Consider the following 11,825-nt stretch of genomic DNA (forward strand, 5'->3'; position numbering starts at 1 on the left):
TCTTGCAACTACCAGGCAGGCACTGACCTAATCAATAGAAAATAGATTTTCAAGACACACACTTAGGCAGGGTCACCAGTCATCATGTCCATGAAACAGTGTGATAACAACTCTCCTTTACTGATCTCATTTTATTTTCTTCTTCTACACTGGAAGTTTCTGAATAGTTACCTTTATTTTCAGGGTGCTGCACAGTTCTATTATATTCTTTAACATAGCATCCACAAGAAAAAAAAAAATATTTGAAAACTCAAATAACTCCTCATCTTTCTAGGAAATTGATTGTTGACCCTAACCAAATTGGTTGTTCTCAGAAAAACATACCATAAACATACAGGGAGATTACTTAAATGATGAAAACAATTTCTGTGAAAGAAGAGGTATATAGGGAGGGCATGTGGAAAAGGGAGATAAAAATTTAGTTACCTGGAAAAATTAAATGGCTATTGCTTTTCTGCTACTTCACCTAAAACACTACAATAGGCACCAGAAGATAAAACTCAAGCATTTTCACCAAAATATCTGAAAACATTTATTATCTTATATATCATTAAATTGTAGAAATGAGTACCACAAGGTGTTGTGGATGCCACAAGTTTTAAGAGCTTGTATTTAAAAAATAATAAAGCGAAAACCCATATAAGTCTGTTCAAATTTCACATCAAGCTCTGATTAAGGAGGTCCTTTTCAGATGCAGATTTTACAAAAAGGAGATACGCTATATATTTGAAATATGAAGGGAAATTATCACTTGCCATATGCTTTTTACCTAAATTCTTCCTTATATTTGTGGGCATGCTGGTCTCATCTCTTGCTGTATCTCAGCACATACTTTCCTATACTCTCTCAGTATCCAGGAAATGTCCTTCATCCACAGGTAGGTGAAGCTCAGTGTTCTGTGGCTTCATCTCATTCAAAAATTATTCTCTGATCCCACTGAAATCCATTTGAATACTTGAGATATATAGATATTTCAAGGTATTAGATGAATACTAAACTGAAGAATGTTTTAGGAGGAGCAAACTCTTGATGTTATTGTTTTCCAGTGAACAAACCGAAGTTCTTACTTTGACACATTTCTCATTGGAATGTAGTCAGCCTTCAAACACTTTTTATTGAATAAACCCTGCCCAAACTCTTATTCAATGTGAGGTTTATGCCAAGCTGTCTTCCACGGTGACAGTCTAAGCTCTGAGAAAGGGGAAAAGTTCATTAGTAAATAATCATGATAAAATGGACAAGGGAGATGGAAAACCTGAAAAATCTGAAATGACAAGGTTGCTCCAGTACTTTGTCCTGTTCTGCAGTCCTGTCTAATATCTCTGTACTGATATTACTCTGCTGCAAACAGACATTATTGTGGAGCAATATCGAATTCCAAGGGTTCAAAAAGCAGCTGATTTGTCATCCCATTTGGCTTGCATGGATACATTTTAAATATATCAAATAAATCTTTCTCTGACTCAAAACTGGATTCCCTAATTTGGAAGAAAAGAGAAGAGAATGCTCTTCTGACCCACTCATAAAGTCTGTATATATTTTAAAGTAAGTTTGCTGTAGAAATAACCTGCCATTAAATGAGTTGGGGGATCTACAACTCCAGTATAAGAAGTGCTTGTATTCTGTTGGATGCAGTTTTGAAAGTTAAATTCCAACCTGGGTAAAATAGTTAGCAGACTGGAATAAGTAAGAGCAGCGTAGGAAAGATAGGACTTCATACAGCACTCTCTAGGTCTAATTCAGTTTCCAGGCAAGATCATGTGTCTATCAATAGTTGTAAGTGCATGTAGATTATGTCTGCCTGTTGGGAAATACAGAGAGCAATTTTTCCTTTATCTATTCAATTGGAAAATATGTGCTGTACAGTAGAAGCAGATTTTCAGCATGTAGGAAACACATACCTCAGTCCCTTCTTTTCCTATAATAATAACAATAATTGAAATGTTAGTACCATATGCTGAGCCATATAAATCTTAAATAAGAAACTATATTCTGCTTCCTACTAAAGCACTTTTGGTTGGTTTGGTTTTTCCATCTTCAAGGTATATAAAAATTCTGTATTACAATATAACTATCAGCTCTGTAAGTATGTGGTTGAAATGCTAGAACCTGTATGTTTTTTTATAAATGATATCTGAATATACTTCAGATTCATCACATGAATAACCTGTGAAAAGAACTCATAGTATTAAAATTATTTTTATAGATGTGAAGATGCTGACATGGAATTTATATTTTTCTTCTCTTACTGAAATCAGTAAATTAGAGTTTGGATGAAAACCCCAGTCCTGTAAACTGGAATGTCAGAACTATACAGTTTCCAGAATAGCAAGAAAAGCCCTGAATTTCTACTTGAATTGCTGTGCAAATCCCCTGTTTTATTTTTCTCAACTATTGGAGTAATATTCCCTCTTGTACACTGTTTATACTTAACCAACAACATTTTTTTTCTATTAGAAAGTTTCCTAAGCAGTTATATGGTGTCTAACTAAACATGTTTGACTCTCTTGTTTCTGTTTGCATGCCTGGACCAGCTTGTATTGATTCAATTAGAGATTTAATTAATAAACTATGTTCCATGGACAGGATGTAGGCCAGAAGAACATTAAAAAGCTAGTTCAGATTTGTTACACATAAATCACTAACTTTGGATGTATCTCCCTATATTGCCATTGAGTAATTCAGCTAATTCAATTGATTTAAGATTTTAGATTTTAGATTTTAGAACCAAGGTGGTACAATATCTCTAAAAATGTCTCAGTGTTATAGTATGGAATCCATACGAATGTAAGTACACAGGGATGAGACTGGTTTAGCAGGTCATAACTTCCCCCACATAATTAGGAGAAACAAGTTTATAATTGGAAAGATTAATAGTGACTACAGACAACCCCAGAGCAGTAACCTTATCAAACAATTGAATATATTTCAGGAAATCAATACACCACTGTCTTGCCATATAGCCATGAATTACCTTGAAGTTTTACAGAAAGATATAAAATTTGAAGAATAGGCTTTTGAACTGTAAACAGGAAAATATAATTCCTTCATATAGTTGTTATAATGCATGTATCTAGACTTGATTGGTGGTTTGATTTGGTAACAGCATTTCTGAATTACTTGTAGGAAAAGGATGGCTTAAAACAACTTACTGTGATTATTTTCTAGACAAGTTGTTAGCAGGTTTTAAAACGATGCATTCAGAAATAGCTAGTGAAAAACTACTGAAGATGCATCTTTAAAAAGTGTGGTCTTGTCCAGGATAGAAGGATTGGAGTAAAAAGGGATGTGGCAGAGGCTCATGGAGCAACATATGGTCTAGATTCTATAAACTGGCCCTCTTGTGTTACTTTTCATACTACAAGAACTAGGACTTGTGCAGCAGAATTGATACACAACAAATTCAATGCTAAAAGACAATATATTATATAAAATTCACAGCCATCGTGGAGTAAGGAATGCCACAATTACTGCTCAGGTCAAGACTTTTACCATGTTTTTAAAAAGATTAGATGTTTATAGATGTAATGAAAGCTTCCACTACCTACAATAGAATTAAAAGATGCTACAACAGTCTTGTTTCATGACAGAAATGAACCTTTGCCAAAACTCCAGTTGATTTTCAGAAACAGAAATCCTTCCAGTGATTCTAGAGACAAAGTTTTTATATACATATTTTCAATAAGTGAGATTGTGAAATCTCCTATTGAAATTTATGATTGAGAAATTTTAAAAATGATGCAATAGAGAACAAATTACAAGAAAGATTTATATGGTCTTTTCATATTCTCACATTTAAGATATTAATTCTTTAGATAGTATTCTGCTTTGTTTTCTGAGGGGTACTAATTTGCAATGTTTGAAGTATTCTTGGCAATACAAACACATGCTACTGTGAACAAAATTGTTCCTTTAAAGTAAATCTAAACATGAGATAAAAGAGTTAGTGAGATGAAGCTGAACAAACAGACATACTAATGTCAAGGCCCACAAGAACATTGACTATATCATTTTAATGAGCAGCTAGTTAGCTTAGAGTCAGTGCTTTGTTATCAGGAAAACCTTTTCACTTGCGCATTCATCCTCAATGAGGCAAGATGGAAAACAGGAACATCATTTTCTGACAACTTTGATAGTTGTCTTCTCTCATTCCTGCTGATATGATGAGTGAGACAATTCCAAATAGAATGTCCTTTGTGGAATGAAGGTCTGGAAAGAAAAAACCTCTCTGCTGGCCCTAAATGGCTACAGAGGTGTTGAAAACACACTAAGGGGCTTGGATATGAATCCTACATGTCATTTGTTTCTTTTTCCCTTAGAGAGAAACGTTATTTTTGATGTAAGGAACCTTCCTAATGAAATTTCACTGAATCCAATCCACTTTCACGAAGTCTGTTGGTAAAAGTTGAATGATACATTTATGAGTAAAAGTTATGTCGTCCTTTTTTTCCTCTTCTTTTTTAATCACCTCCAATCCTAATGATCCTTTACCACAAATGAAGCTTGAAATAAATATGAGCATAAAATATCCAGTTCATGATCTTTGTAAATTGCCACATTGTTGCAAGAATACATCTTAACTGTAATCACTGAAGCATCACTTTTGCATGGACTATAAAGTTTATATATTTCACAAGAGACACTGCTCTTACTCATCCCAGTTTTATATCTGGGTTTTGTACAAGTTCAAGTCCATTGACTTTACTGGCATTTCCCCAAGTTTGCACCAGTACAAAGGAGAGGAAACAAGACTGAAAAACAATAATAATTATTATTATTATTGCAGTTAGACAAAATTTTTTTTTGCCAATAATGTATTTCAAATAAGATTTTTTTCTGATAAGTGTTCCATCTTAAGGAAATTTCCTAGCAAGCAACATTAATATATTACTTTTGCACTTAAGTCCTATTTAATTTTTTTAGCATTTTTCAAAATAAGAGTCATTTAAGGATTTATTGTTTTGAAGACTTCTATATTATACTATAGTAAATCATTTAAAATAAAATTGTAGTTTTTTTCCCTAATCTAAAAATATAATTTAGAAATAATTAAAATGCAAGATATTTCTATCTAACATGTTTTACACTATATCTTTATGTAATGTTTTAAAGTTATTCCTATTAGATTGTACATAAGAGAGAGAGAAAAAAGAGGTGGAGAACTTCAAAAAATCAGTCCCAAGAGCTGGAATTTATATGTACTAACTATTCCTTTTACTTTTTTTGGACATATATGTGACTGAGAGTGATTTCTTTTTCATAAGTGTCAGATTTATAAGTATCAAGTAATTATCAATCAGACTTATCACACTTTAATTATGACAAAGTTTGATAATTTTGATGTTCTGATTAGCTCAAAGTCTAGATTAAATATAGCCAATAAATGATTAATATTTTTGATGTTTATTGCAATATATATCAGTACTTTCTGAATCATTCTGGTGACTGTTAAGATAGGCTTTCTTCTGCTACTGGGTCCTTCTGATCTTGCAGGATTCCTAAGCAGAAATCAGTTTTATGTTTGTTTTGAGTAAATCAGTTTTATGTTTGTTTTGAGTAGAGCTACTATAGATCATGTAACTCATAACTGGAAATAAACAATGATAGTATCATAGATTTATAAAATACCTTGACTTCAAGGGGACACACAAGGACCATTGAACCCAACTCCTGGCCCTGCACAGCATTACCCCCAAGAGTCACAGCATGTGCTTGAGGGTTTGTCATGTGCTTCTTAAACTCTGTCAGGTTTGGTGCCATGGCCACTTTACTGGGCAGCCTGTTCCTGTGCCCAACCACATTTTGGGTGAAGAACCTTTTCCTAAGATCCAGCCTTAATCTTCCCTGGCTCATCTTCATGATGTTCCTTCAGGTGCTGTTGCTAGTCACCAGAGAACAGAGATCAGTTTCAATTTGTTATTGGATTGATCAAGAGGAAATCACACTTGACCAGTCTGATAGCTTTCTATAATGTCATGGCAGGGAGGGTTGATAAGGGAAGAGCAGTGGATATTTTGTGCCTTGTCTTCTGCAAAGATTTTGACAATGTCTCCCATACTGCACCTGAGGAGGAGTAACCCAAAGTACCAGCACAGGCTGGGGACACCTCAGTACGAGAAAGACAAGAAGATATGGAAGAGGGTCCAGAAGAGACCACAGAGATGATTAAAAGTCTGGAGCATCTGCATGATGAGGAGATAATGTGGGACGTGGGCTTGTTTAGTATAGGAAAGAGAAGACTGAGAGGGGTTTTCATTAATGCATATAAATATCTCAAAGGCAGGGTACCAAGAGGATGGTGCTAGACTCTTTCCAGCAATGCCCAGTGACAGTACACTGAGCCATAAACTCAATCACAGGAAATCCACCTCACCATGAGGAAGAACTTTACATTGAGGGTGGCATAGCATTAGAACAGGCTGTCCAGGGAGGGTGTGGACTGTCTCTCTCTCTCTCTCTCTCTGGAGATGTAAAACCCCCCCTGGACATATCAGTGTAATACCTGAATAAGAATATTCCAATTTCAGAGTTCTCTCACTTTTGAAAGGGAAGCTGAATTATTGAGTAGTTTCTTCATGTCTTTCTTTGCTCTAATCTCTTAGGCTATGCTAGCTGTAGCAAATTACTCTAAATCAATGACTGAGAACAGGAAATTATATTCCTTGTTCTGTGCTACTGTTAAAATGGTGCCTGGTTCAGTTTTGGCTTGAGACATACCAAATTAATTCACAAAATTCCCACACACAGCACTGACCAGGTGGCATGTCCCATAAGCAGTGTGGATCCAGTTTCCCTGCACTGGAGAATTAGAGAGTGTTCTTGGCTGTAGATTTGAACAAACCAAGTAGTTGACCTCAGGAGTAGAGAACAAAACCTTTTGCTAGTTTATAAGAAGAAATTTAGCTTCAAGGCTCCCACCCTTCTGGAGAGGATCATAACCCAGATTCCCACTTCAGCTGAGCCTCAGGCTTCCCTGAGGAAATGTGTTCTCCTGCACACTATTTTGATTCCTCCTGCCAGGAAAGCAAATCAAAATGTCTGGGTTTCAAGAGTGAAATGGAAAAATCATGTAACAATAACAGCAAAATTGCAGAACACAGACACATGATTCAAGGTCAGTACAATTACTACGTGACCATTTTCAATCTCCAGACATCCTTCTGTTTGACTTTCTAAGATAATTAATTTTTAATAGCATCATAGTCATCACTTTGATAAATGAATTATATTGACATGTCAAGCCACTCTTAGCAGTATTATGTGGGGTTTTTTTCAGATTCCCTTATAACTAGCTTTGTTGGCACCTTTACTGCTTTTCTCAAAGAGGTTGTAGCCTACATGACTCTGAAGATTGAGCTGCCTGCTTTACACCCTGCAGGACAAATTTAGGTAGGTGGAATTCAATTATGCTAATCTGAATTTGGCTCAGACAACAGGGGCAACATTAGTTTTCCTGCTGGGATTTTTACCTCTGTAACAGTGCAGTAATCTTTCACTAGATCATCTGGCATTATCTATATCTTCAGTGTGGATCATGGACATGTTTGAAGCATACTACAAATGTTTCAGAAGGAAAAATAAGTAAATTAGAAACACTCTTAATTGCCTCAGTAGTACAGAGTCCCAGAAGAGCTTCATTAAAATTGTCCCATTTAAAAATGCACTCAAAATGATCACATATATTAAACACTATCACACAAATGAATAATTTGCAATTAATAACCAAATCTTATAATTATAGAACTTTAATAGTTTCATTTGCTTTATCCATCTCTTCCTTTCTCTGTTCTTTAAAAAGGATTGACTAATGCCTTTTCACTCCTGTAAAATTTTTCTCACTGCTGCTAAGGGTGAGACTATTTCTCTACTTGACTGCCTTCAAATTTTCCCTTACTTCCAAGGTATTTTGTTCAGAACCATGGACGGTTGTGCTCTTAATTTTCAGTTTGAAGGACATGGAACTGCTGGAGAAACCACTGAGATGGGCCAGAAAATTGATGGAGGGAGCAGAGCACCTCCCTGATAAAGACAGGCTGAGAAAGTTGGGACTTGCTCAGCCCAGAGAAGGGAAGGATTTGTGGAGACCTGAGAGCAACCTTGCATTATCTGCAGGGAGCCCATGGGGAAGCTGGAGAGGGACTCTTCATCAGGAACTATAGTGACAGGACAAAGAGGAACACCTTCAAACTTAAGAGCAGGTTTAGATTAGATATTAGGAGCACATTCTTTGCTGTGAGGATTGTGAGGCACTGGAACAGCTTTCCTTGAGAAGCTGTGAATGTCCCACCTGTGGCAGTCTTCAAGGCCAGGTTGGAAGGGGCCTTGAGCAAACTGGGCTAGTGGAAGGTGCCCCTGCCCATGGCAGGGTGGTTGGACTAGATATCTTTAAAGTACATTTCAGCCCAAACCATTCTATGTTTCTACGATTCCAGGTTCAAATATGAGTTACCTTCAGAATTTTGGAGGTAGTAGTGATGTTTTCAGACTAAACTGCTTTTAAATGCATTTCAATTAGGCCATGATGTCTATTCTTAAAATTAAACTTAGAAAAAAACAACCTGTTTATTGGATTGGTTCTTTCATACATAGTTTTGGGTTTTTTCCCTTGTGTTCTACACTATGCCATATGAAGTGTCAATATATAAACTGCAGATGTTTTAAACTATAATGTCAAATTGTCTCCATTTCTTCCACAGTCTTGCTTTCTTGATCTTCCTGGATGAAGCATATTAACACACAGGAATTATTTTTAAGTGGACTATCGATTTTCAAATTAACATTTGCTATATTGGTGATAGTTCACTCCTGACACTGCCCTTAAGGGTAATATGCAAGTTCTCACACCCAGAGTGATGCCATTCATCCATATATTTTATCACACAATTCCACCAGGTCTTTTGCAGTTCTCCCACTCACATACCCTCATGATATTTCCTAACACATCTAACTTGTATAACTTTTACTGCAGTATAATAATGTCATTCTGGTAGATTGAAAGTTCACACATGATTTCAAGCCTTGGGCCTGAAAAATCCCAGAAAAGACAGTCATTATTTCTTTTGGTCTCAAGACTGTCACACATTGCATATAAAAATATGGAAAAATATTAAGAAAAATACAATTACATCATCTGCACTGTACCATCAAGGGTAACTGCCCAAGTGATGCAGAATGATCATGCCCATACTACCAAGAGCAAGCACTCTTCAAATCAGACAGCCCAAGTTCACATATCTGTACACTTGACCTGACTTTAAGCCATTCTGTAGTTGTATTTTGTAAATGTAGAAGCTCTTTCTCTTTTCTGTCCTTTAGTTTGATTTTCTGTAGCTTTGTGAGACAATATGACAATTGTCTAGTTTATCAATAGTCATTTTTCTACCTACTAACATTTATTAGGAGAGCCTGGCAAAGATAGGCTTCAAAGGTAGCCTGGCTGGTTGGCTTCTTCCTTCTAGGAGTATCCACAATAGAGAGAAATGAAAGAAAAGGCCCTGAACACGCCTTAGCTCTGCCCTGCCTCAACTTCAATAATCAGCTAAACTCACCCATAAAATCTGGTTGTGGTGCACCCTTGAGTGTCATTTGGATCCTTAAAAGCTCAGTTTTAAGTATGAATTGAATAAAAGGAAACTAATAGGAAGAAAAATTTTGTCAGATCATAAATAATATTCACTTCTAGATCTGCAGAAAATAATGTTTATTTATAACATTTATTATAGAAGTAAACTACTAATAGTAGGAGAAACCACATCAATATCTGACTACAGTGGCCTTTTCTTTATCAAAAATTTTTATAGTATTAACAGTAAAATCACTGGATATGATAAAAAATAGGTTCTTGGCCTTACAATGCAAAGTCAAAAGTGTTGTCTACAGGACACTGTCTGTTCCTATACATATATATGTAAATTAAATGGCTGCTCAGTTCACATAAGTATATTTTTGACCATTTTTTCATGTCTTCAGCTCGTGGAGAAAATTTTTATTTTCATGATAACAAGATAATTAAACTTATATTTGAATATAATTACATCAGATGATTTTTAAACTATGAAAAATTCTTTTATAAACATTGTAATGCATCTGTCAGTAAATTAGATACACCTGACAGTAATTACCCTTGCTAATCAATAACTACTAATTAATCCATTCAAACTGACATGACTATTTTAAATATCTCTAGGAAGTTACAACACGTTTAAGGGTCTTTTGGTTTCGAGGTTTTGCTTTGTTTGCAAAATGTGATTGGTCCAGCAATAACTCTCTTGGGATTGGAGCATACAAAGAAAAGTGTCTGCATTATAATAACAACAATTTTAAAAATAAAATCTTTACTCTAGCTCCAGTAAGTAAAAGGACTTCTAAGAAAAGGAGTGTCTGCATGGTTTTCCTTTTATAAAGCTCTGAAACAACTTTGAATCATGTTTTGTCCACACACAGCTTCCTCACCACATTTCCTTTTTTTCATTCATCAGTGGTTTCTGTATATTCCTTTATTCTTTGGTGGGATTATGTCCTGATACATCTCAGCCTGTTCAAAAGGCATCACCTTCTAAACTGGCAAAACTTTTCAAATTTTAAGAGTCTACATCAAGATTTTTTCAAGTGAAGGTTTGAAAACATTTTTTGTTATATAAGCAAATTATTGTGTGTGCCCTTATGTGACAGTTGATGAAGGCATTTCACCACCTCCAGAAGAGTTTAGAGTGGCCACAATAGTTTAGACAAACATTTCAAATAACAGCCTAGGTGAGACCACATGGCTCCAAGTTGCACCCCCGAATATCCAAGACTAGGACATTATAAATTGTATTATAAAGACAGATAGAAAGACAAAATACAGTAAGATTAAGGAGAAGTATAAATCTGAAAAGCTCTAGTACCACAGTGAATCTAGTTCTGTGTGCAACATTCAAACAGCACTTCAGTGGAACTGAAAACCACCCAAACCAATATTCTGTAATATTTAATTTTCTTGCTTAATGGTGTATTTAGATATAATTGCTACCAAACGTGAGAGGATTCCTGTTGTGTTTAAAAAGTGTCATCACACTTCTTCAGGCTGGGTCTCCAGAGATCAGAGAACCTAGCAGTGTCAAGCCCAGTCTGAAGCAGTTTTGCACCAGTAAATAAACTGGTTACTGAAGGAAGAGGTGCACATTTTGTTAAAAATTAAATTATCTAAAAGGGTAAACTAGAATTACCTATATATATAGTGGAAATAGACTTATATTGCAATAATGATGATGCATTATAATTAACAAGGACATAATTATGAATAAATATATATTTTCAAAGATCATAAAGTGCCACAACTGTAATATGAATATTTGAAGCAAAAATTATATCAAAAAGTATTGAAATAATAGATTAATACATCTAACCTGTTCTCTTTCCACAACATTTTTATAATTTTGTGCACTGATATGCTCAAAAATATGAGAGACTTGCTAAGATCTTATTTGTGTTCTTTACTACCTACGCTTTGGGAGGGCTATCTTCCATTCAAAAAGAGAAAAAATTGTTCATATATATAATCAAAATTGGGCAATGCATATTCCTCAAGGAGGAAAAATATGTACCTTCCTGTGGAAGTATCAAAAGTGTAACCCCATATGAAATTTTGTACAGTCAAAGTCAAATAACAGTATATGTACTTTACAGTGCATAAGAAAATACACCAATATGTGCAGCAGATGCGAACAATGAAAAGAAAGAAAACTCTTTTTCTTTCAAGGAATCTACTGTTTATGTCCCTTCTGCCAAAACCCCCAGTTACTCAACATATCTTCTACAATTTTCCCTTTCCTGCTGTTCTTCCA

The sequence above is a fragment of the Parus major genome, chromosome 3 (genome assembly GCF_001522545.3).
Source record: "Parus major isolate Abel chromosome 3, Parus_major1.1, whole genome shotgun sequence".
Classification (NCBI taxonomy): domain Eukaryota; kingdom Metazoa; phylum Chordata; class Aves; order Passeriformes; family Paridae; genus Parus; species Parus major.